We start from the raw sequence: 21,635 nt of genomic DNA, 5'->3' as shown, positions 1-21,635 counted from the left end.
CGACCAGTGATTTCTAAAGGAAGAGTAAATAATTTGATGTCTTCTCTGCGACATACTGTGACGAGGAAATCACCAAAAAATACATACAATTTAAAAAGAAACGAAGAGTCCAAGTACATCAACGACTACAACCCAGTGATTTTTTCCATGTGGAATGCTAACATGGATATTCAGTTCATTGCTGACAACTCTATTGCTGTGACTCGATATGTGACGTCTTACATCACAAAAAAAGAAAAGACAGAACTGAAGGAAATGTGGGAGGACATTTCACATGAAAAGAGTCTACGCAAGAAATTATACAGTTACAGTCTGAAGATGTTGTCGCATCGAGAAATTGGAGCATATGAATGTTCTGATCGATTGTCATCAGCAAGTCTCTATGCCAAATCTAGAACCATCATTTGGGTGAGTCTAGGTCTTGCTGCAACACGAAACCGAGTTTTGAAATCTGTACAAGAAATAGAGTATTTGGCGGAGAAAGAACCAGAAAGTACAGATATTTTGAAGACAAATATGTTGGATACATACTATCCAAATAGAAGTCCTTACCTTGAGAACACTTGTCTCTATGAAGTTCTGCAAAACTATATTTATGAGAGAACCATCAGAGAAGATATCAACAATGGAATATATGCTATCATTGGGTGTGAAGGATGTCTAGTGAAGCAGAGAAAAGGCCATTTGATTAATCATCGAAAAATGAGTTGCGAAAATCCAGAGAAAAGGGAATTTTACTATTTAGCTATTTTACAACTCTTTAAGCCATGGCGTACAGAAGAGGAACTACTTGGAGATTTTCTCTGTTACGAAGATTCTTTTAATGCAACCAAGGATACCATAGAATGTCCGGTTTTTCCAAATTATCTGCAAATGTTGAACGAAGAAATGGAGCAAGAAGCCACAATTGCTGTAGAGATTGCTAGAGACAGTTCTCAAGACAGTCAGAGTTCTGCTTCATTGAGTCAGGATCCACTAGGAGGACCAATTATCCAAAATGAAGCTGCCACTGCCATGGATGAGGTGGAAAGAGCTATGGAACAAGCTCAAGATGATGTAGTTAACTTAGAAGATTTGGTGAAACAACTAAATCTTGAGCAGAAGCAAATATATGACGAAGTCACAGAACAGATTGAACATGGATTCACTCATGAGAAAAAAGAGTGCTCATGTACATCATTTAAACCTGTCCAACTGTACGTGAGTGGAGAAGCGGGAACTGGAAAAAGTTTTCGGATTAAAGCAATTGCAACTTATCTGCAGAAAAAGACTGAATCACCGCTATCTTGTGTTGTTACCGCTCCAACTGGGCTGGCAGCACATAATATTAAAGGGATTACTTTACATCGTTTACTGATGCTGCCAGTGGAGCATGATAACAAATTGCAATACCACAAGCTATCTGGAGATGCGTGTTCCGTAGTTTCGAGAGTCCTGAAGAAAATGAAACTTCTTATCTTTGATGAAGTAAGCATGGTGTCAAATATAATGCTTGCTTTTGTGCATTTGAGAATGCAAGAAATTCTTAGAACAGACTATGATGTCTTATTTGGAGGAAAACATATTATTGTTTTTGGAGATCTACTGCAGTTGACTGCAGGGAAAGGACAACCTGTGTTCAAAATGCTCACGCATGAAGATACCAGGAAGTGCCTAGGAAGCATTGGAAACGTTAATATATGGTTAAACTTCAAATATGCAGAACTGCTTCAAAATATGCGGCAGGCAAAGGATGAAGATTATAAAAATATTCTACAAGATGTAAGAATCGGAAAAGTAAGTCAGAATGGGAAAGAAGCTTTACATGGACGATTAATTTCAAATTTGTACCCAAATGAAAACATTCTTCCAGAGAATATTTTTGGGAAAATTAACGAGAAGAAATCTGGCATATGTTTGATGCCAACTCTGAAAGAATGTTCCATGTTCAACAACAAAATGTTAAAGTTAGAAAATGAAGGGATAGTGAAACTGGAAGCTATAGATAAAATAGAGCATATGGGAGCAACCATTATTTTGTCTGAAAATTTGAAATCAAAATTGGATTCATTAGAGAAGACTATATCCAAAACTGCTGGTTTTGAAAAGACTCTGAATGTGTGTTTAAATTGTCGTATCATTTTGAGAAGGAATTTAAATGTTGAAAGAGGTCTGGTAAATGGAGCAATGGGTCATGTTGTTGGTTTTGTGAATTACAAAAATAGAGATGGAATTGAAACTTTAAAAATTAAATTTGATGGCATTGACGAAATAGAACAAATTTGTCGTTGTTCAGCTAGATTTTTGCTTGTGAAAGACTTATATGTTCGCAGAAAACAGTTTCCTGTTTGTTTGGCATATGCGGTGAAAATCCATAAATCTCAAGGTTTAAGTGTAGATAGCGCTCTGGTGAACATTGGAACTTCTGTGTTTAAAGCGGGTATGGCATATGTGGCATTATCACGAGTCAGAACTTTATCAGGATTGTACTTGACTGAGTGTGATGAAACAAAGATTTGTGCTGATCTAGATTGTGTTAAAGAATACAATAGGTTAAGAAGAGAGTATGCTCCACATTTGCCTCAATATCCTCTGTTTGAAAAACGTGTGGTAGGCCGAAAAAGAAGAAATGAGAATAATTGCAGTGAGGTAGTAGCAAAAAGACAAAAAGTAGATGAAACTGTAATTGTAAGCAGAAAGAAAAAGGATTCTGTTGAAGATTTTGTTAGATTTCAGTTTGAAAACAGTTCTGGTGTCAACTGCTATGCTAATGTAGTGCTTAATGTTGTTTTTTTTCTTCAAAATTTACAAGAACAGATTGTTGAAAATCGGGATCAAACATTCTGCTGTTTATTGAATTCTGTGTTTGAGAAATGTAGCAGTGATAGAGCAAAAATAGAAAGTGTTTCAGAAATTAGAAATATTCTAGACATATGTTCGGGTCAAAATCAATTTTCACAGATTATTCAGCAGGATTGTCAGGAATTTCTAATGTATATGTTTGATGTTTTGGAAGATGAAGATGTAGATATAAAAAATCTTTTTAGCCTTTCTTATCAATGGCAGCATGACTGCGACAACTGTAGTTTATCAAGTAGTACTAGAATAGACACTGAAAGATTTATATATTTGACTTTACCAGACTGCAAATCAGTGCCTTTTAATAATCTAGTTAAAGCAGCTGATCACAATATGGTGTGTACCCAATGTAAGTCTGCAATGCTGTCCAAATTATTTTTACAAAGTTATGGTAAATATGTGATTGTAATGTTCCAACGATGTAGACCTGATGGAAGTAAATTGTCAACTTCTATTAAAAATGTTGTGGCTTCTCAGTTATCAATTTCAGGTAGAACCTTTGCAACTGTAGCTATTATTTATCATGACGGTCCTTCAACAACATCAGGGCATTACACATGCTTTTTAAAAAGTCGTAGAGGTTGGACCCACTGTAATGACAGTCATTTGACTTTCAAACAACGTTTGCCTTTTGACTTAAAAAATTCATACCTAGTGTTTTTAGAACCAAAATTTAAGTAAAGGTAATTGGCCTATGAAGACGGGAGCAGTTAATAAAGGGTATTTTGCTGTTTAAAAATATATTCTGAGTAAAAGTGATCCAGGTAATATAAAAAATTGACTTGTCATATAGGTACTGTAAGTGGATCTCATAGTAAGTGATATCAGTATTATACAAAATGATGAACATGAGTGAGTCAGAGATGGTTTTACAAATACTTAAATATTGTGAAAATGTTGTATGAGCCTTTCTTTCAGAACGTCGGAAAAACGGTAATTTCAGAGTTTCTTAGAATTAATTTGAAAATATACTCATACATCTGACACTATTTGGCCAAAAAGAAAGGTACAGGAATGAGTAAAGAGTCATGACTGAAAAAAAGGAGTATATGAAAATAATGAAAATATTTCAGATGTTCTTTTTTTTTTCTTTTTTTCTCACATATCTATCTTTATTTATCTATATATACACACATATATATATATATATATATATATATATATATATATATATGTATATATATATACATATATATATATATATATATATATATATACACACATATATATACGAACGCACAAATATTAATGAGAAGTCATTAGATGAAAAACTCATGTATAAAACGGTCATTATGCACATGTATCAGACCATGCTTCAAATGATTACTGAAACCATCTCAGTCACCATTTTAAAGTGTTGAGAGGGTAAAATCACATCAGCGAATACGCGAAAGGCTGCCAATGAATGTCTAAAATGCTGAATTTTCAAATTATTTAAATAGTATAATGGGCACTTGTATTTTTAGGTTTCCAGCCTCGGAAATCCCTTCATAATTATAAAATCCAATACCAAGCAATTTGAACGAAATGACACACCACTGGTGCATTGCAATTTGATGTGATCGCCAATTCCACAAATACATAGTAAATTATATGGTGCATGTGTCGACTCTGTAAACATTCCATTTCTAAAGCAGAGGTTTTCAAGAACAAGCACAAACCTAAGCCAAAAGTTATATTTGCTACATGTACAACAGTCGCGCCTTCATATTTGTTTCCCTCCGGCATCCTGTGCACTCACTGCCTGCAGTGTGAGAACATCTCTCAGCCTCCCTCTCCCCTGCGGGACAGCTTTCTCTCTCCAGCGACTGCCAGTCACCAAGGCTAAGGTGTTTCTACAGGGGCTTGTTGACTAGTGACCTGTGAGGGCCCAAGACTACTCGTTGCACAGGGCAAATGGCACACCCCTGCATCAGATGAGTGAGGTTCATGCGCAGGCACGTTTTCCACAGAAAGACATGTCAATCAGCGAAATGCTCCTTATGTATATTTTGCAACGGGGAAATGATACTACCAAGATACATTTGTCTTTTGAGATGGAGGAACCATCCACATTTATCAGGGTGAGCTATTTCACTTATTAGCGCATTACAAGGCTTTTTTTTAAAATAAAAATATTAATGGAGATCTTACATTGAGTGGAGATATGCTTTTGTAGCCGACGTACTATGGAAATGAAGCAGAATTTGGGCCAAAGTCCTATTCTGTCTGTTGTACAGCACTATAACTTCTGTGAGGTGGGACATGCACAGAGGAGTTTTGGATGGTTTTAAACTGTGGCTGGAAATATTTGATGAATATGTCAATGCCCTTCGATTGGCCATGGGAGAAGACATGATCTTATTTGCTCCTCTATTAGTCTGAAAAATATTGAAAGTACCTGAGGACAAAAAAAAGTTTTTTTATGATGGTAGGCAAATATTGGTACGTGTCTCTCTCTATTCATCCACTGAAAATGGTTATACCAGGATATTTCTCGCCCACATACTCCGAGTTCGCCTGTGTTCACACCCAAGGAAGAAATTAGCAAAGCACTATTAGGCACTACTACTTCCATTAAATATCTTAAGAAACAGGGCCCTCGCCCTTTAGTCACTCCCTGGACCCCAATGTTGAAAGTTGGGCTGAGACCGTCAACATTATCGGCGCCCTCTTGCTCTCCTTAACCTTTTTGTGCGCGTAAAACAGCCGCCATTTTGAACACCATGGTTTCCCTGCTCTCGCCGAGAGCCAGCGCGCCTCTCTCCCCCTCCTAGCTTCGCCGGCATCCCCCGCATACTGACAACCCCCCTGCCTGCACCTGCCGCGAATCATAAAACCCCTCTTCAGCGCTGCTCTGCCCCGGGCCCTCGTCCTGTTCTCAGCGCAACACCTCCCCTCTTCCCATTTATGATCCCCGGCCCTTTGATGCAAACCTCCTTTTTTCCCGTGTGCCCGTTCGTCCTCCTCGTTCCCAAGCCGACACCCAGCTCTGCCGATACTGTTCCTTGCCCCTCCCCGTACAATAGAAAGTTTCCCCCCAGCAAGGGATCCCCGGGTTGATCAAAGCCCCCCCGGCCCTACGAGATCCGATCGAACCCCACACACTCCATGAATCGGCGGAATATCCAGCTGCGCGATGATCACCACCTGTTGTGAACGGGGCAGGGACTTCCACTGTAACCTTGCGTGGGAACGGGTTGGGAAGGGGGGAGTCTGAGGATGTCTTTCCGTACATCAAAGTACCGACGAGAATGTGTTACGTGCAATAAAGAGATAAACTTGTGTATAAGAGGCCAGGCCTCAGGGATGCAGTTAGAGCACCTCAGAACGATACCTTCTGTCCGTTTCGTTGTGTTCTCCTCCGGAGAGAATAAAAATCTTGTTTCCTGCCTTCCAGTCTCCAGCGCCTGCCTCTTCAATAGTTTAACTTCTTTATGGGTTCAAGAGGCGACACCGCCGGGCAATACTTAAGGATCGTATATTCTGGTTGGTAGTGCCACCCTTTTTTCAACAATTGGCGTCCCAAGCGTGGGGCCCATCAGCGACCCATGGATCCAGTGGGAGAGGTCCTGACGACAAAGTGAACGACTGCAACGATCGGGAACGCGTCTGTCCGATAGACCCTCGTCTGACAGCCGATCATCCGAACTTCACTGGTTCCGAACAGACCTCTCTCGGGTGATCTACGGTCCTGACTGGGAACCATAAGGAGTGCCGCGAGGATAACGGAGAAGAGAGGACGATCGGGCGCTGGATTCGGAAGACAAGAAACTGTCCATGCGGTCCGGGTAAGGTCGTGTAATCACGACAAGTTGCGAAATGATTGCTTGATTGCTTGATTGTTTAAAAATACTAGTATTGCTCTTTTTATTTATTTGGAGATTCACTGTCTGCAAACGGAGAAACAACGGGCTCTCTCTTTGCAAGCAGTGGAGGATAGGTAGGGCAGCAGCCGTGCTTATTTTTTTCTCCCCCACTCAATAATTACTTGAAACTGAACTGTTGTTCGCAAAACTATTGTTTCCTGGAGATTCCCTGTCTGCAAACAGGGAAGAGACCACCCTTTTTGCAGACAGTGAAAAGGGTAGGTAACGCAGATCTTTGCGGACCTACTCATTCTCCCCATTGTTATTTATTGGTCTTTTGTTATTTTGATCCATGAGGTATTCACTGCCTGCAAACAACGTAGAATAGAAATATTCTGTCCAGTCTTTGCACCTAGTGATAAGATAGGCAGTGCTGACTTTTTAGTCCCTCGTTACGAGCCGTCATGTCTGTCTTCTCCCCACTGATTAGTAGCCTGTTTAGCCCGGACCGCTTATTAGAGATGGACCATCCAGCCCCACTGGAAGGCACCCCTAATAAGGACATGTTCATGAAGCATGGATTGACCGCCATAGCCTATAGTAAACTATGGCATAAATATACGAAAAAGGGTCAAGAAAGTCAGTGGCCCCTGATAGGATCCTTCGATGATGATAAAATAAAAATGCTAGAAACTGCCCTGGGTAAAAACAAGACAACACCCACTATGCTTGACAGTTTCGGCATGTGGCGAAAAGAAACTGAACAACGTAAAAAGAAAACTGAGAGTAGGCTGGAAAAAGAGCTGCGAAAAGCAGCCCACCTAGCTGCCCAGAACTTAGAAAAAGAGATAAAGGAAAGAGAGAAAGCTAAACAGAAACTAGAAATGGAAACGCCAAGCCAGTGTCCGGTTAGAACTCCCTCCATGCTCTACCCTGATTTACCCTCGAAACAACGAGCCAATGAGGACCTGCTGTTAGGTCCTCCTATCATCTACATGCCCCCTCCATATGCCCCTTCTCAACCCTTGGCGCAGCAGGCGCCACCCCTAGGTACAAACGAAGGTACCGCCACAGCGTCGGCCCCAATGGCCTCTGTGCCAGCCGAACCCCTTGTATTAAAACCCGCATCAACAACAACGTTAGACGACCATGAGACTCGAGGGGCTGGCCCTGCAAGAACAAACAGACTAGACAAAGATGAGCGAGCGGGGATCGACAAAATAGCAAGGACACTGGTAGAAAGGAAGGATGATGAAGAGTACATCACAGATATGTTCAGCTCGTATACAGGGAGTCACAGACGACATTTTACCGTACGACTGTGTTATCATGTCTTGAATGCATACGAGGACCGATATCGAGACAAAGGTCCCGAGAGCCTAAGGACTCTGTACCGGAAGGTCGATATCGGGGATGAGGGCGAGTGTGATGTGTCGGACCTCCTTACGCGTACGCTTGAGGTTTTCCACCACCTCACTGAACGAAAGCCGGGAGCTAAATCCGCAACCTCCGTAGTGACCGAACCACCAACCGAGCAATCTAACACCATGATGCCGATACGAGAGGCTGCCCCTTACTGGGTTCCTCCTCGGGGTACAGGGACTCACGATGATGCAAACAACCAAGATGCGAAGGGAAGGGTAGTGTACAACTGGGTCTACCAGCCATGGGACCGGCAAGAGATACTGGCATTCCGGAAATCTCTACCCGACCTACGTAAAAACCCCACTGCCTTCTATACTGAATTGGGTACAGCCCTGGGCTCAACGATTATGACCCTGGCTGACATCGACTTGTTCTTCGGGTTATGTCTACCAGCTGATGTGTGGAAGCAAATCCGGAAAGTCGACCACCTTGAGCTGTTTGGACATACCTGGTCACAACTCAATGACCTGGATAACCAACGGGGACCAGGACAAAAGCCTTTGAAATCCATTCTAGACCTTCCAGATAAAATCGTAGAGAAATTAAAAACCCTAATCCCAGAAAAGAAAGTGGACTGGTCGATAGTGACAGCCTGTCGCCAAAAACCCCAGGAGGATGTATCGGAATACTTCTCCCGGCCAGGACATGACCACTGCAACCGGACACCATCTGTTTGTCCAGAATTATGTTAAGGGCCTATCATCGGAAATCTCCCAGAAACTACAGGCCAGCGAGAGTAGTTGGGCAGCCTCCAAACCTACAGCGATTCTCCAAATGGCCCAATATTATGAGCATCAGAAAAATGAAAACGATAGGGCGACAGAGAAAAAGAAGAAGGACTTAAAAGAGAGGGTGATGATTGCCAAACTGCAAGGGGTGACTATAGGACGAGACCAATACCGGGGAAACTACCAGACAAACGTCCCTAAGACTACATTTCCCCAGGACCGCACTCTGACTTCCTACAGTGGACGCACAGACCTTAGAGAAAACCAGTGCGCTTTCTGCAAAGGGACTGGCCATTGGAAATCCCAGTGCCCAGTTCTTCTGGAAATGATCAGAAACAAAGACCCCAGGGATGTAGCAAACGGACCGAGACCTAAGGGACAACAACGAGGGCCCCCAAATGACGCGACTAACGACAGATCAAGCAGACCAAATACGTTCGATCGACCCAGGCAGAACCAATATCAACAATCTGACTATGACGACACTCACACCTTCGCATAGGACAGCCAAGGGCGAGGGAGGGATCCAGTTGAGCTCTATGTTGACCAGCAGGGCCCTTATGTCACTGCTAAGGTCCTGGGTACCAAGTCTCCATTTCTGGTAGACACTGGCGCAACACGTAGTGCGTTATCTAAACGACTGATTCCAAGGGCACCCTTGTCTGGCTCACTCATAACATCGACAGGTTTCGATGGAACGCCCTCCACCAACCCTTTGTCTGCCCCGATTCTCTTTGACGTAGAAAACAACACCACCGACACCACGTTCTTGCTTTCCTCCAATAGCCCTGACGCCATTATGGGACTTGACTTACTGAAACACTTCCGAGCGACGATCAGGTGTTCTCAAGATGGAGTTCGAGTGTTTCTTTACGACAACCCCGTTCTGCTTAGACATTGCTCTCCCCGACACATGTTTTCCATCACCGACGTTGACGCGTCCCTGCTTGACACTCTACCTCCGTATCTGTGGGCCAAAGCGGATTCGGACGTAGGGCGTATGTTAATTGACCCAGTGCACATTACTGTCCGACCAGACGCAACACTCCCAAAACTCCCACAATATCGGATATCGCCAGAGGGCGAGAAGGCATTGGTAATGATTATCCAGTCACTGATAGACGCAGGAGTGGTAGAGGAAGTGGTTAGCAACGTTTGCAACAGCCCTATCTTGCCCATTATCAAGAAGCAGGGAGAGGGAGATGAGAAAGCATACCGTTTTATCATCGACCTCCGAGAGATCAACAAAGTGGTGGTACCCCAGTACCCTGTGGTCTCAGACATCACCACCATCCTGACTTTGATTCCATCCACTGCCACCACCTTTTCCGTCATCGACCTCAAGAACGCATTCTTCTCCATCCCCATCCACCCAGACAGCCGATATCTCTTCGGCTTTACCCTAAAAGCCCGCTCATATAGGTTTTGCCGAGCGCCTCAAGGCTACACGGAAAGCCCTAGCATTTACAGCCAGGCCCTCAAAAGACAACTAGACCAAATCCAGTTACCCGACGGAGTGGTGTTGGTACAATATGTCGATGACATCCTTTTGGCAGCCGACACCACCCCTCTAGCGGTTACCGCCACCATTCAACTCTTGCACTTCCTTGCGGAAAATGGCCACAAGGTCTCCAAGAAGAAGTTGCAATTCTGCCTACCCCAGGTCACTTACCTAGGCCACCTTTTGTCCAAAGATGGAAGAAAACTCACCCCTGATCGAATCCAAACCATTCTAGATACCCCTGTCCCTAAGACCCAGAAGCAGGTTCGCTCCCTATTAGGCCTCACCTCCTTCTGCCGACAATGGTTACCAAACTTCAGCCTCGTTGTAAAACCACTGCTTTCGCTGCTAAACAAAGACGTCCCTTTCCCACTCCCTTGGACCCCTGAGTGTCAAACTTCCTTCACAGAACTGCGAGATGCCCTTTGCTCAGCCCCTGTCCTAGGTACCCCTGATTACAAAAAGCCCTTCTCCCTTTATACTCACGAAAGGGAGGGGTGCGCTTTATCTGTACTGACCCAGGCCATCGGCCCTAAGCAACGACCGTGCGCTTACTTCTCTGCCACTCTTGACCCTGTCGCCAGAGCCTTGCCTGCCTGCCTTAGAGCTGTAGCTGCTGCTGCAATCTCTATCCGACAGAGTGAGGGGATTGTACTCTCGAATTCCCTCACGGTACTGGTACCCCATGCAGTCGACACCCTCCTGGACCAAACCAAGACGCAACATCTGACGAGTGCACGACTGACTGGATACGAACTGACCTTGCTTGCCCCCCATATCACCCTGAAAAGATGCACCACACTGAACCCAGCAACCCTGTTACCCTTGCCAGAGAACGATCCCAATGTGCACCCCGTACATGACTGCGTGACTCTTACGGACGAACAGACCAGGAGTAGGGTCGATCTCAGAGACACGGCTTTCCCTGACCCCGACGGGGAGCTGTGGGTGGACGGTTCTTGCATCAAACTCTCCGATGGTACCACTTCCGCTTCCTATGCAGTCACCACGGCTCAAACTGTAGTAGAAACAGCCCGCATCACCCAGCGATCTGCCCAGGCAGCGGAACTGATTGCTTTGACGCGAGCCTGCATCCTGGCAACAGGAACCACAGCGAACATTTACACCGACAGCCAGTATGCCTTCGGGGTGGTTCACCATTTTGGGCTCCTCTGGAGGGAGAGAGGATTCTTGACCTCACACGGCACACCCATTTTGCACGGGGATTTAGTCTCCGCCTTAATCGAAGCTGTCCTCCTCCCCAACAAACTTGCCGTTATCAAATGCCAGGCACACAAGAAAGTGACAGACATTATTGGACAGGGAAATGCACTAGCCGACATCACCGCCCGAACGACAGCTGAAAATAGAACGACAACACGTATGTACGTGACCAGGTCACAAGCAGAAAACTGGACTGACGCCAAGGACACAATTAGAGACATACAAACGGCTAGCACACAACACGAATTGACTGAATGGACACGGGTGGGATTGAAAGACGATGAAGGCTGCTGGCGGACAAAAGACACGAACAGATGGTTGCTACCTGATTCATACTTGATTCCCATATTAACCATGGCACACTCCCCTGCCCACATAGGATCAGCCCCCATGATCGAACTTGTCTCCAGGGTTTGGCACAATGACAAGATCCCAGATTCCGCCAAACGCCTGGTCCAACAATGCTTAATATGCCTGCAACACAACCCCGGGAAAGGAACTGTAGTACCCCGGGGGGGATTTGGGGTCCCAAACCACCTATTTGAAGTCCTGCAGATGGACTACATCCAGCTAGACAGATGCCAAGGCTTGAAATATGTGTCCAACCCGTGACAACACCGCTATGGCCACTGCAAAGGTTCTGTTAAAGGAGTTTTTCCCCCGTTATGGCCTCTGTCGTGTTTTATGGAGTGATAATGGCCCCCACTTCGTAGCCAAAGTTATCCAGCTCATCCTAAATGGGCTGGGTATTAACCAGAAATTCCACGCAGTCTTCCACCCTCAATCTGCTGGGCTTGTCGAACGACACAATGCCACACTAAAGCTTAAACTGGCCAAAATAGTGGCTACCACGGGCCTGAAATGGCCAGACGCCCTCCCATTGGCATTGCTATCGATGCGCTCTACCCCCACCCGACATCACTTAACCCCTTATGAAGTTGTCTTCGGTCGACCCATGAGCGTCTGGTCTGCCCCGAAACCAACTTCCATTCATGACGTTCCGGACGTCCTAATGTCTGATTATCTGTACAAATTGACTGAAACTTTGTCTGTCCTTCATCAGCAGGTGCAGCAGGCCATCCCCGATGCTTCCAGGGGTCCGGGTCACGCCATCCAGCCGGGGGACTTCGTGCTGATCCGAAATTTTCAGCGATCAAAGAGTTTGGAACCCCGGTGGACGGGCCCCTGGCAAGTGCTGATCACCACTCGGACCGCACTTCGAGTGGAGGGGAAGAAACACTGGCTGCACGCTCATCACTGCAAAAAGGTCTCTCCAGCCCTGGCCACGACAGACACCGTCAACACCCAAGAAGAGCTCCTGAACCAGGACCGACCATCGTTGAACTGCTATCCTGATACTGAGACACTTGAACTTTCAAAACATCCTGACCCCACTGTGCCATCTCGAGAAGGGTATTTCCTGCGTCGAAAGGAGGGAGCTTCGGCTAAGTAGGCCACGGACTAGGTTAAAGGATCTCAGAACGGTGACCCAAACTACCAAGGGTTACCTGGAGAGAAGCTAAAACTAAGTCTGTGGTCCTGCCCACTACCGAGCACCTTGAAAACGAAGATGATGGAAGCGCCAGATAAGAAGATGATGGAAGCGCCAAACAAGAAGCCGACGGGGACAGCAGGAAATACCCACTACAGAAATCCGAGAACAGACAGACTCCATAGCTCAAAGACAATTGCACTCTTCATCACAATCCTCTTCTGTTTTCTCCTCATGACCACGCTCTGGATTTTGGAAGAACATGCACCTGCTCACGAAACATTCCTAACCACTGCTCAGCCTACCACCATGAAGGACCATTATCTAATTTCGCTCTCTCCTCAACTAAGAGAGAGGCGAAAGGAGTTTTGGAACAACTCTTTCGTGCAGCTACTTCACCAGCACAATCTTGCCACCAATACCACCAACTGCTGGATCTGTGGGTTGCTACCCCATGCCACTGGACATTCAATACCATTCATCCCTTCACCCTTCTCTGTCCACGGCTCCTGCCTTGCTTGGCTGATCCTCCTGCAAGAAAGCTATACGGGCAATGCCACCTCCAGCAGAACTGCAGCACATTCTTCTCACGGGGCCGGGCAAAACAAGACAAAGACACACTTCTGCCCGCTGACCCCCAGCGACTCGATCCAAATGGACATCCCGGCTAAAGAACGAATCGAAATGCAGGTGTTCAACAATCCAACCAGACCCACCTTCTCCTATCTGCGGAAACGAACGGCTGCCACTCTGACTGTGGCCCTGTCGGTCATCAACGTCACAGGCCACATGTGTGTAGAAGGACTTGGGACACAGCTGGTGGGTCACAGCGCTTGCCGCTTTACCAGAACTTTGGATTCCACGGATCCACCTTCCTTTGTGTCATCCCCAAACATGTATTTCATCTGCGGCACGAAGGCCTACACCTGGCTCCCCAAAGGCTGGGGGGGCACTTGCTACATCTCCTTCGTCCTTCCTCCGACTTATGTAGCCCCAGCGAATCACCACAGGCAAAAACGAGCCAAAGACATTGAACAAGCCGACTCAACAGGGGCGCAGTTCCTCGATGCTATGAAAGGACTCGTCCCCCTCTGGGGCCCGATGGCAAACAGCCGTGCCATCCGACATTTGACTCAGGCAGTCGAGACGACCATGAACATCACAGCGGGCATCTTTGCCAACAACACTGCCGAGCTCCAAGCGGTCCGTTTGGTGGCTCTTCAGAACCGCCTCGTTCTAGATGTGGTTCTGGCGGACCGTGGAGGAGCATGCCGCATTATTGGGTCCAGTTGTTGCACATACATACCGGACAACTCACCCTCAGTGTACAAAGCCATCGAACATCTTCACAGACTCTCTTCGGAAGTTCACTAAGAGCAAGAAGAATGGTCGCTTGGTGGTTGGTTCTGGGACACCGTCAAAAGCTGGGGCTGGAGACTGCTCACCATTATCATGATTCCCGTAGTTGTAATATGTGGCCTGTGCTTGGGAATTCAATGTCTGCCACCTATGTGTTCTTTATGTGCGAGTTGTATTTTTCCCAAAACTGTGGACTTTGGAAGCGAACACATGAGAGCATTGTATGATACCGAAGTTAGGAATTTGATGAAAATTGACATTGAGTAAAGCAAGTTGGCTAGATATGTTGAAAAGGGGGGGACTGTTGAAAGTTGGGCTGAGACCGTCAACATTATCGGCGCCCTCTTGCTCTCCTTAACCTTTTTGTGCGCGTAAAACAGCCGCCATTTTGAACACCATGGTTTCCCTGCTCTCGCCGAGAGCCAGCGCGCCTCTCTCCCCCTCCTAGCTTCGCCGGCATCCCCCGCATACTGACAACCCCCCTGCCTGCACCTGCCGCGAATCATAAAACCCCTCTTCAGCGCTGCTCTGCCCCGGGCCCTCGTCCTGTTCTCAGCGCAACACCTCCCCTCTTCCCATTTATGATCCCCGGCCCTTTGATGCAAACCCCCTTTTTTCCCGTGTGCCCGTTCGTCCTCCTCGTTCCCAAGCCGATACCCAGCTCTGCCGATACTGTTCCTTGCCCCTCCCCGTACAATAGAAAGTTTCCCCCCAGCAAGGGATCCCCGGGTTGATCAAAGCCCCCCCGCCCTACGAGATCCGATCGAACCCCACACACTCCATGAATCGGCGGAATATCCAGCTGCGCGATGATCACCACCTGTTGTGAACGGGGCAGGGACTTCCACTGTAACCTTGCGTGGGAACGGGTTGGGAAGGGGGGAGTCTGAGGATGTCTTTCCGTACATCAAAGTACCGACGAGAATGTGTTACGTGCAATAAAGAGATAAACTTGTGTATAAGAGGCCAGGCCTCAGGGATGCAGTTAGAGCACCTCAGAACGATACCTTCTGTCCGTTTCGTTGTGTTCTCCTCCGGAGAGAATAAAAATCTTGTTTCCTGCCTTCCAGTCTCCAGCGCCTGCCTCTTCAATAGTTTAACTTCTTTATGGGTTCAAGAGGCGACACCGCCGGGCAATACTTAAGGATCGTATATTCTGGTTGGTAGTGCCACCCTTTTTTCAACACCAATGCCGACCGCCAGATGACAAACGTCAGGCAATGAACTAAAAATCACTTTGTCACGAGTTTGCACATTTCAAGGATCGTTCCTCAGGAGCTATGGCGGAGAACAGGGGAGGAAGGTGCACAGTCTTGTACAAGTAAAGTGCTGCTCTTAAAACATTATATTAGAAAGAGGAGGAAGCCGTACGGTACAATGCTACATAATGCGTCTGGGAGGCATGCCTTTTCGTAGTGGTTTCTGTAAATGCTGCTCTGGAGCACACTAAGAATAGATAAGTTACATAACTAAGTTGTTGAGGGATTGCTGATGGTGCAAAAAAAGGCAAGTGTCTTCTGCAGCGAAGTTTCTGTGGTCAACCAAAGTAATATGGACTGGAAACGCGTGCCACAGGGAATGGAAGCAGTGCAAGTGAGACACATTTTTAATGGGTGGGCAGTGGTCGCTGATGTCCACTGCCAAGTATAACTCAGCTGGCCCTCAAGGGAAGCCACCCAGGCTTCCCCGTCCGAAAGGAAAGAGAAGGCAGGTCAGACTCCAGTGTAACCGACTGGATTATTTTCCCAACTGAGATCTCAGCTTAGACCACTAACTAAGAAGCAGTCGGTGAAAAAGTGAAGAGCTGGGAGCTTTCAAGAAGCAGGTGATTGGGAGGAGGACCAAAAGTCAGGTGTTGTGGTAAGGCAGCTCAAACTTGCTGCACGCCTCCTCAAAGCTTTCGTCCATGTCGAGCCGCTTCCAGAAGGACTTCTGCTTCTTCTGCAGCTCCCGTCAAACGCACTTCGGGCAAGGGACGGTCTTCGACTTGCACTCGGCGTGAAAGACAGCGCCACAACATTCACATCTGCTTGTGGACGTGTCCTCAAAGGGGTAAAGAATTTCGCCGTTGTTGCAAATCTCACAGATGAAACCCTTTTGGCTACAAAGGCTGCAGTTGTACACATGCGAGGTGGCAAACTTGATCGCCTTCCCCAGGAAAGGAGCCAATTTACCGTCAACTACCTGTTGCAGATCTGCAAGGGAATACAGGTGGATCTGCTGGAGAAGATATTCCCGGGGAAAAATTCTTCTTCATAGGTCTTCTGCCACCACTGCTCTGCAGCTGAACAGGTACGCCCGCAAAGACTTCAACTGCTGCCTTAGACGTAGAACAACTGCAAGCGGCTCAACGTGCCTGTACAGCATTGGATTTTCTTGTTGTATATCGATTAACGGCTCCTCGTGTACGTATTCCAAAAACTCCTTTGCTTGCTTGGACACCTTGTGTTTACTCGTGTCCCAGGTGTGCACGAGGCGCGCTGGTATGAGGAAGCTGTCGTCCACGTGGCATGTAGTGCAGTAGTACCACGCGCTGTAGGTGCACACCTTGGCTTTTCCGTTGTTCAGGCCGATGGGTCTCTGACAGCCAGCACACTTGAAACTCTGAGCAGTGAGTCCTCGCTCCAAGGCCAATGTGGTCATGATACTAAGGAAGCTTGTGGTAACTGACTGACGCTTGCTCTTTCCACTCATAATATTACTAGGCTGGTCTTTGGGTTTGGGTCTAAGTGTGACCTGCAAGTTCTGATCCAAACGTCTTGCAATACTAGCAGCAGATGCTAAGGCTTCCATCCTTTCCTGGGCTTTTTGATGAGTCTCGGCTCTGAGGCGTAGAGTATCCTGAGGAAAAACAACCTGAAAACAGGAGTCGCAGCCATCGAGAACATCCATTCGGACAGCCAGGCACACATCAGTGTTATAACTCAGTAGGGGATCTTCATCCAGTCTACTGGGCTTGTATGCCATCAGGTGGGACCGGGTTAGAACAAATGTAAAGGCTTTCCAGTTATTTTGAACCGTTAATCTGTAGAGTGTACCCAATTTGAAAATATTCTTTGGATACTCTTTTGGCCTGTTGGTCAAGAATGCTGACTGAAGAATGCTACTGGACTCCTTTTGAAGATCATGAACTTCAGTAAAGTCACTGTTATGACCTAACATTTGGGAACTGTCCATTGCTTTTTGCTCATGATTGACATAATCTGGCACTACAGCCAAAGAGCATACTCCTTCCCAAAGTTTCTGACCCCAGTCTAATGCCTCCCACGGGGAATCCGCCTTTAGCTGCAGTTGAGTGTTATCCAGCAAGACTGCATCCACCAACTTTGTTTCATGGCTACCTGTGACAGTGATGCTTTGGAAATGTGAAAGCGGGAACTCAGTGAAGAGATTTTGGTTGCCACTGCTGTCGAGGCAGTAGAGGTATAATTTATAAGGCGAAAGCTCAGCATAACAATTTTGCCAGTGGTTGTCATGGTTCTTTCTGATTTCCACATGTCCCTTCTTCAGAATAATTGGGAACGTAGGCTTGTCTTGTTCTGTATTTCCTTCAGCATCTACAGAGGCAATCTCCTTGTTGCGAAGTGATGTTACAGATAGGCTGTTGCGATGCGTACCCTGGCTTGAGGAGCGCTGCAGAGGTGCTGGCTTGATGACCATTCCCCAGTTCACATGGCTAGCATCTGAACGCGATCGGTTGTGCCCTCGCTTAAATTTTGAGGGTTTCTTTGTATTTGCTAGTGTATCATTCACAGAATGAGGCCGGTCCTTCCGGCGCTGACACAAGTTGAAGACATTAAAAGAAGAAGGCTCTCTTTGTTCCGCGAAGGCAATGTTATCTGGGATTGCGTTCCTAGGTGAGACAAACTGATCTTTGGTAGGAAAGCCATTCTGTGTTTTGGTGTCCAGAAAGCTACTCTTACAGTGTTCCCAAACAGTACTACCTCTGCCCAGAGAAGAGCTGTCATTCCGTGCATTGTTGCGATCTGCCAACGTGGTCAATACTTCATGTCCCAAGAGTTCCGGGACCTCCTGGATCCCAAAAACATCGGTTTGCTGCCCAGGTTTTTCCAGTTTGTTATCAAATGAACTAAAGAAGTCTTCAGTAGCCTCTTTGTCTAATGTCGTCAACTTCGAGAGCCTCCATTTCACTCCCTGCCAACAGATTTGGCTTTCTTCTGTTGAAAAGTTTCAAGTAGGAACCAGAAGGTGAATGGATGAGTTTGAAAGGGCCCTGCCCACCAGAATTTCTTTATTCTTGAATTTGTTGAATGGGTGCTCACAGCTTGCACGAGCACCAGTAGAGTGGATGGCCATTTCCTATCTTAAGCATGTGGTTTTATTTGCATAGTTAAGTTTTAATGTGCAACTCTTCTAAGCTTTCACCATTTTTATTTTATTGTCGATGGCTTTTGGTGGTGAAACTGCGAGCAAGGCAACATCTTGTGGACTCTATACCGACTCTATCTTGATTTCCTCATATTCCTTCAAGCAACTCATAATGTCGATATCCTACAATATTTCATCCAGCATCCTGGCATGTTTTGTAAATAACCTGAATGCCACAGCTTCCACAGGGTGTGGTTTGTTACTGGTTTCTGAGTTCGGTTCGTGTTGCAGCGTTTAAATCCGTATTTAGGACCGTGAGCCCCTGGTCTGCAAGGACGAGCATTGCTACGGTCTATTGATATGTTGCTGCTGTCATTGTTGGGGTCAGATGCAGCCTGCCTGTGTCGGCTTCGTTTGCATCTCCCTTTTCCGAAAATATACTCATACATCTGACACTATTTGTCCAAAAGGAAAGGTACAGGAATGAGTAAAGAGTCATGACTGAAAAAAAGGAGTATATGAAAATAATGAAAATATTTCAGATGTTCTTGGAGCTTTTCTTCTAGAAAGTCGATGAAATGGATTTTTTAGTAAACAGCAGAGTACTTTGCAACGAGAAAAGGACCTCCATGATATACTATTTGGCCTAAAGGAAAAGTAAGTCAATCAAAGATTAGTGTACATTTGTCATTTGTCAGTATCTAAGGGTTTTTTTTTCCCGCTGTCATATGATGAGTAATTTGAACTCACTGTTTTAAGTGAAATTCAATATATTCTGAGAACAGCTAAAATAAACTATGTAACATGTTGTACAAGTTATTCTATACTTTGGATTGTGTACATTAAATTGTATTCCCATTGTCTGACACTCACTTTCCTTTTTCCATCCTCTTTCAGCTCTTTTTACTCACTTATAATGCCTTTCTCTCACTCTCTGTAACCCCCGTTCCTTTACTCCACTTCTTTGACAACCCCTCATTCTCATTTCAACTGTCTGCATCTCCTCTCTCCATTGCATAACTTTTCAGCTTTCAGTCTCTCTGCTTTACTTCCCTTTTCCGTATTTTCCTCCTTTGCTCTTTTAGTAATTCCTGTTTACTCACTCAGCAGTATTGTCGCACTCTATCACTATAAATCACCCACTCTCCCTCGCTTATCTTTGTTTGCTCCTTTCTTTTGACCTTTTCTCTCTATTTTTCGTTCACTACCTCTATGTCCTCAGTGCCTCACTCTCCTTGTGTTATGTTCACTTGTGTTTATCTACCTTCTATCATTTCTTTTACAACTACTTCACTGCTCCTCTCTCATAGTTCTCCATCCCATTTCTTTTTCTCTGGTTCCATTACTATCCCTCATTTCCTTTCTTTCAATGTCCTTCTCTTTACTGATGTCATGAGTGATGTCACTGACCATGTCATGAGTGATGTAATATGTGACGTCATCAGCAGTGCATTGCCCGCGCAAGTTATAGTGAGTGCAACTAACTATAACGTGGGAATTTCAATGGTTTTATGCGAGTAAAACTTCCAGCTAACTATAACTGGTGTGAAACCTATGGTTTTTTCAGTGAATTATATATATAGATAAAATGTTTATAAACTCTAGGTGTAAGAACAGATAAAAAGAGAGAGATATGTGAACTACAATTTTACCTTTTTTATTTGTTATCTAAGTGTTGGAAAACTGTGAGCCCGGCATAAACAATATCATGGGTAGAGTCACAAACAGGCACTTAGCCAATATAGACTCATTGACACTCAGTCTGGATTGAAACGTTACATGGATCAACGAGTCGCAACTATTGCGCGAAGGTGAATCATTTTAATGATCGCCTATGATCACATGGTGTAAACTGTCGGACTCCGGTAATCCAAAACACAAAGATAAGCTCTAAACAGAGCCACGATTTTATCACTACAAAGCCCATAATGCATCATAAAAAGCTACATGGAGTCTTGTGTATAAATAATGAACACTAATGATGGACAAATGTTTGTTAACCGTGACCAGGGACCGTGCAGGTCCAAAACGCGTAGGTGGGGAACCTACAGGAAAATAAATAACTGAAGTAATCACCTTCAAGTGGTGTGCGGCGTCTTCTTTATTGAAGTCTTATTGCGAATATATATATATATATATATATATATATATATATATATATATATATATATATATATATATATTATTATTATTATTATTATTTTTATTTTTTTTAGACACTTGCGAAGCTAGTAGAGCGAAACGCGTCTGTCTGGGCGAGGGGGGTTTGCAATAAATAATTTTGGAAATCGGAAACCAGCATGCTGACCATTCTTGCGACTTGATTAAGTTGTACCGTGCTGTAATATATATATATATATATATATGTATATATATATATATATATATATATATATACATACACATAAATATATATATATATATATATATATATATATATACCATTCTGAACTTGACAGAGACTTACCTAGAGTTACCCTGTGGTGTTATTAAGACTGTTTAGTGAATGCAATATTATACTCATGCAATATAAATCAAACGCCACCATGCACAGTTTTATCATCAATAACTTAATTGTAAATGTTTCAGTGATGTTATTAATGATATGATCTCTTTAACCGCATGCGTGCGGCGGCTATTTTCGCGCAGCGCTGCTTTTTTCAAAAAGCTGCGTTACATGACGAGCTGAGCTCGTCATCAGCGTGCGAGCGGCACAACTCATGACGAGCTCAGCTCGTCATGAGCGCTGAAGGGGTTAAAAGATGAACCCAAGCAAGTGGACTTCATTTCCCATCACCAATCAGCAAATGAAGTGACATCACAGGATCTCCCATCATCCACCTGCAGAGGAAGTGACGTCAACAAATGTCCTAAAATACATCTGGGCACAAGTAGATTACAGGTTTTGTCATCAAAGCAGTCTTTAAAAGAAGAAGTCAAGCAAGAGGACT

At 45.0% G+C, this 21,635-nt stretch overlaps 1 pseudogene; it reads right to left on the bottom strand.

Moving 5' to 3' along the window:
- Positions 1–16,203: 16,203 nt before the first annotated feature.
- Positions 16,204–18,555, bottom strand: LOC144761270 (pleckstrin homology domain-containing family M member 3 pseudogene; annotated as a pseudogene).
- Between the last annotated feature and the right edge of the window lie 3,080 nt (positions 18,556–21,635).

This window comes from Lissotriton helveticus, chromosome 6, assembly GCF_964261635.1.
Source record: "Lissotriton helveticus chromosome 6, aLisHel1.1, whole genome shotgun sequence".
Classification (NCBI taxonomy): Eukaryota; Metazoa; Chordata; class Amphibia; order Caudata; family Salamandridae; genus Lissotriton; species Lissotriton helveticus.
Note: the sequence above shows the minus strand (reverse complement) of the source record. Positions and strands in the feature narration are given on the sequence as shown.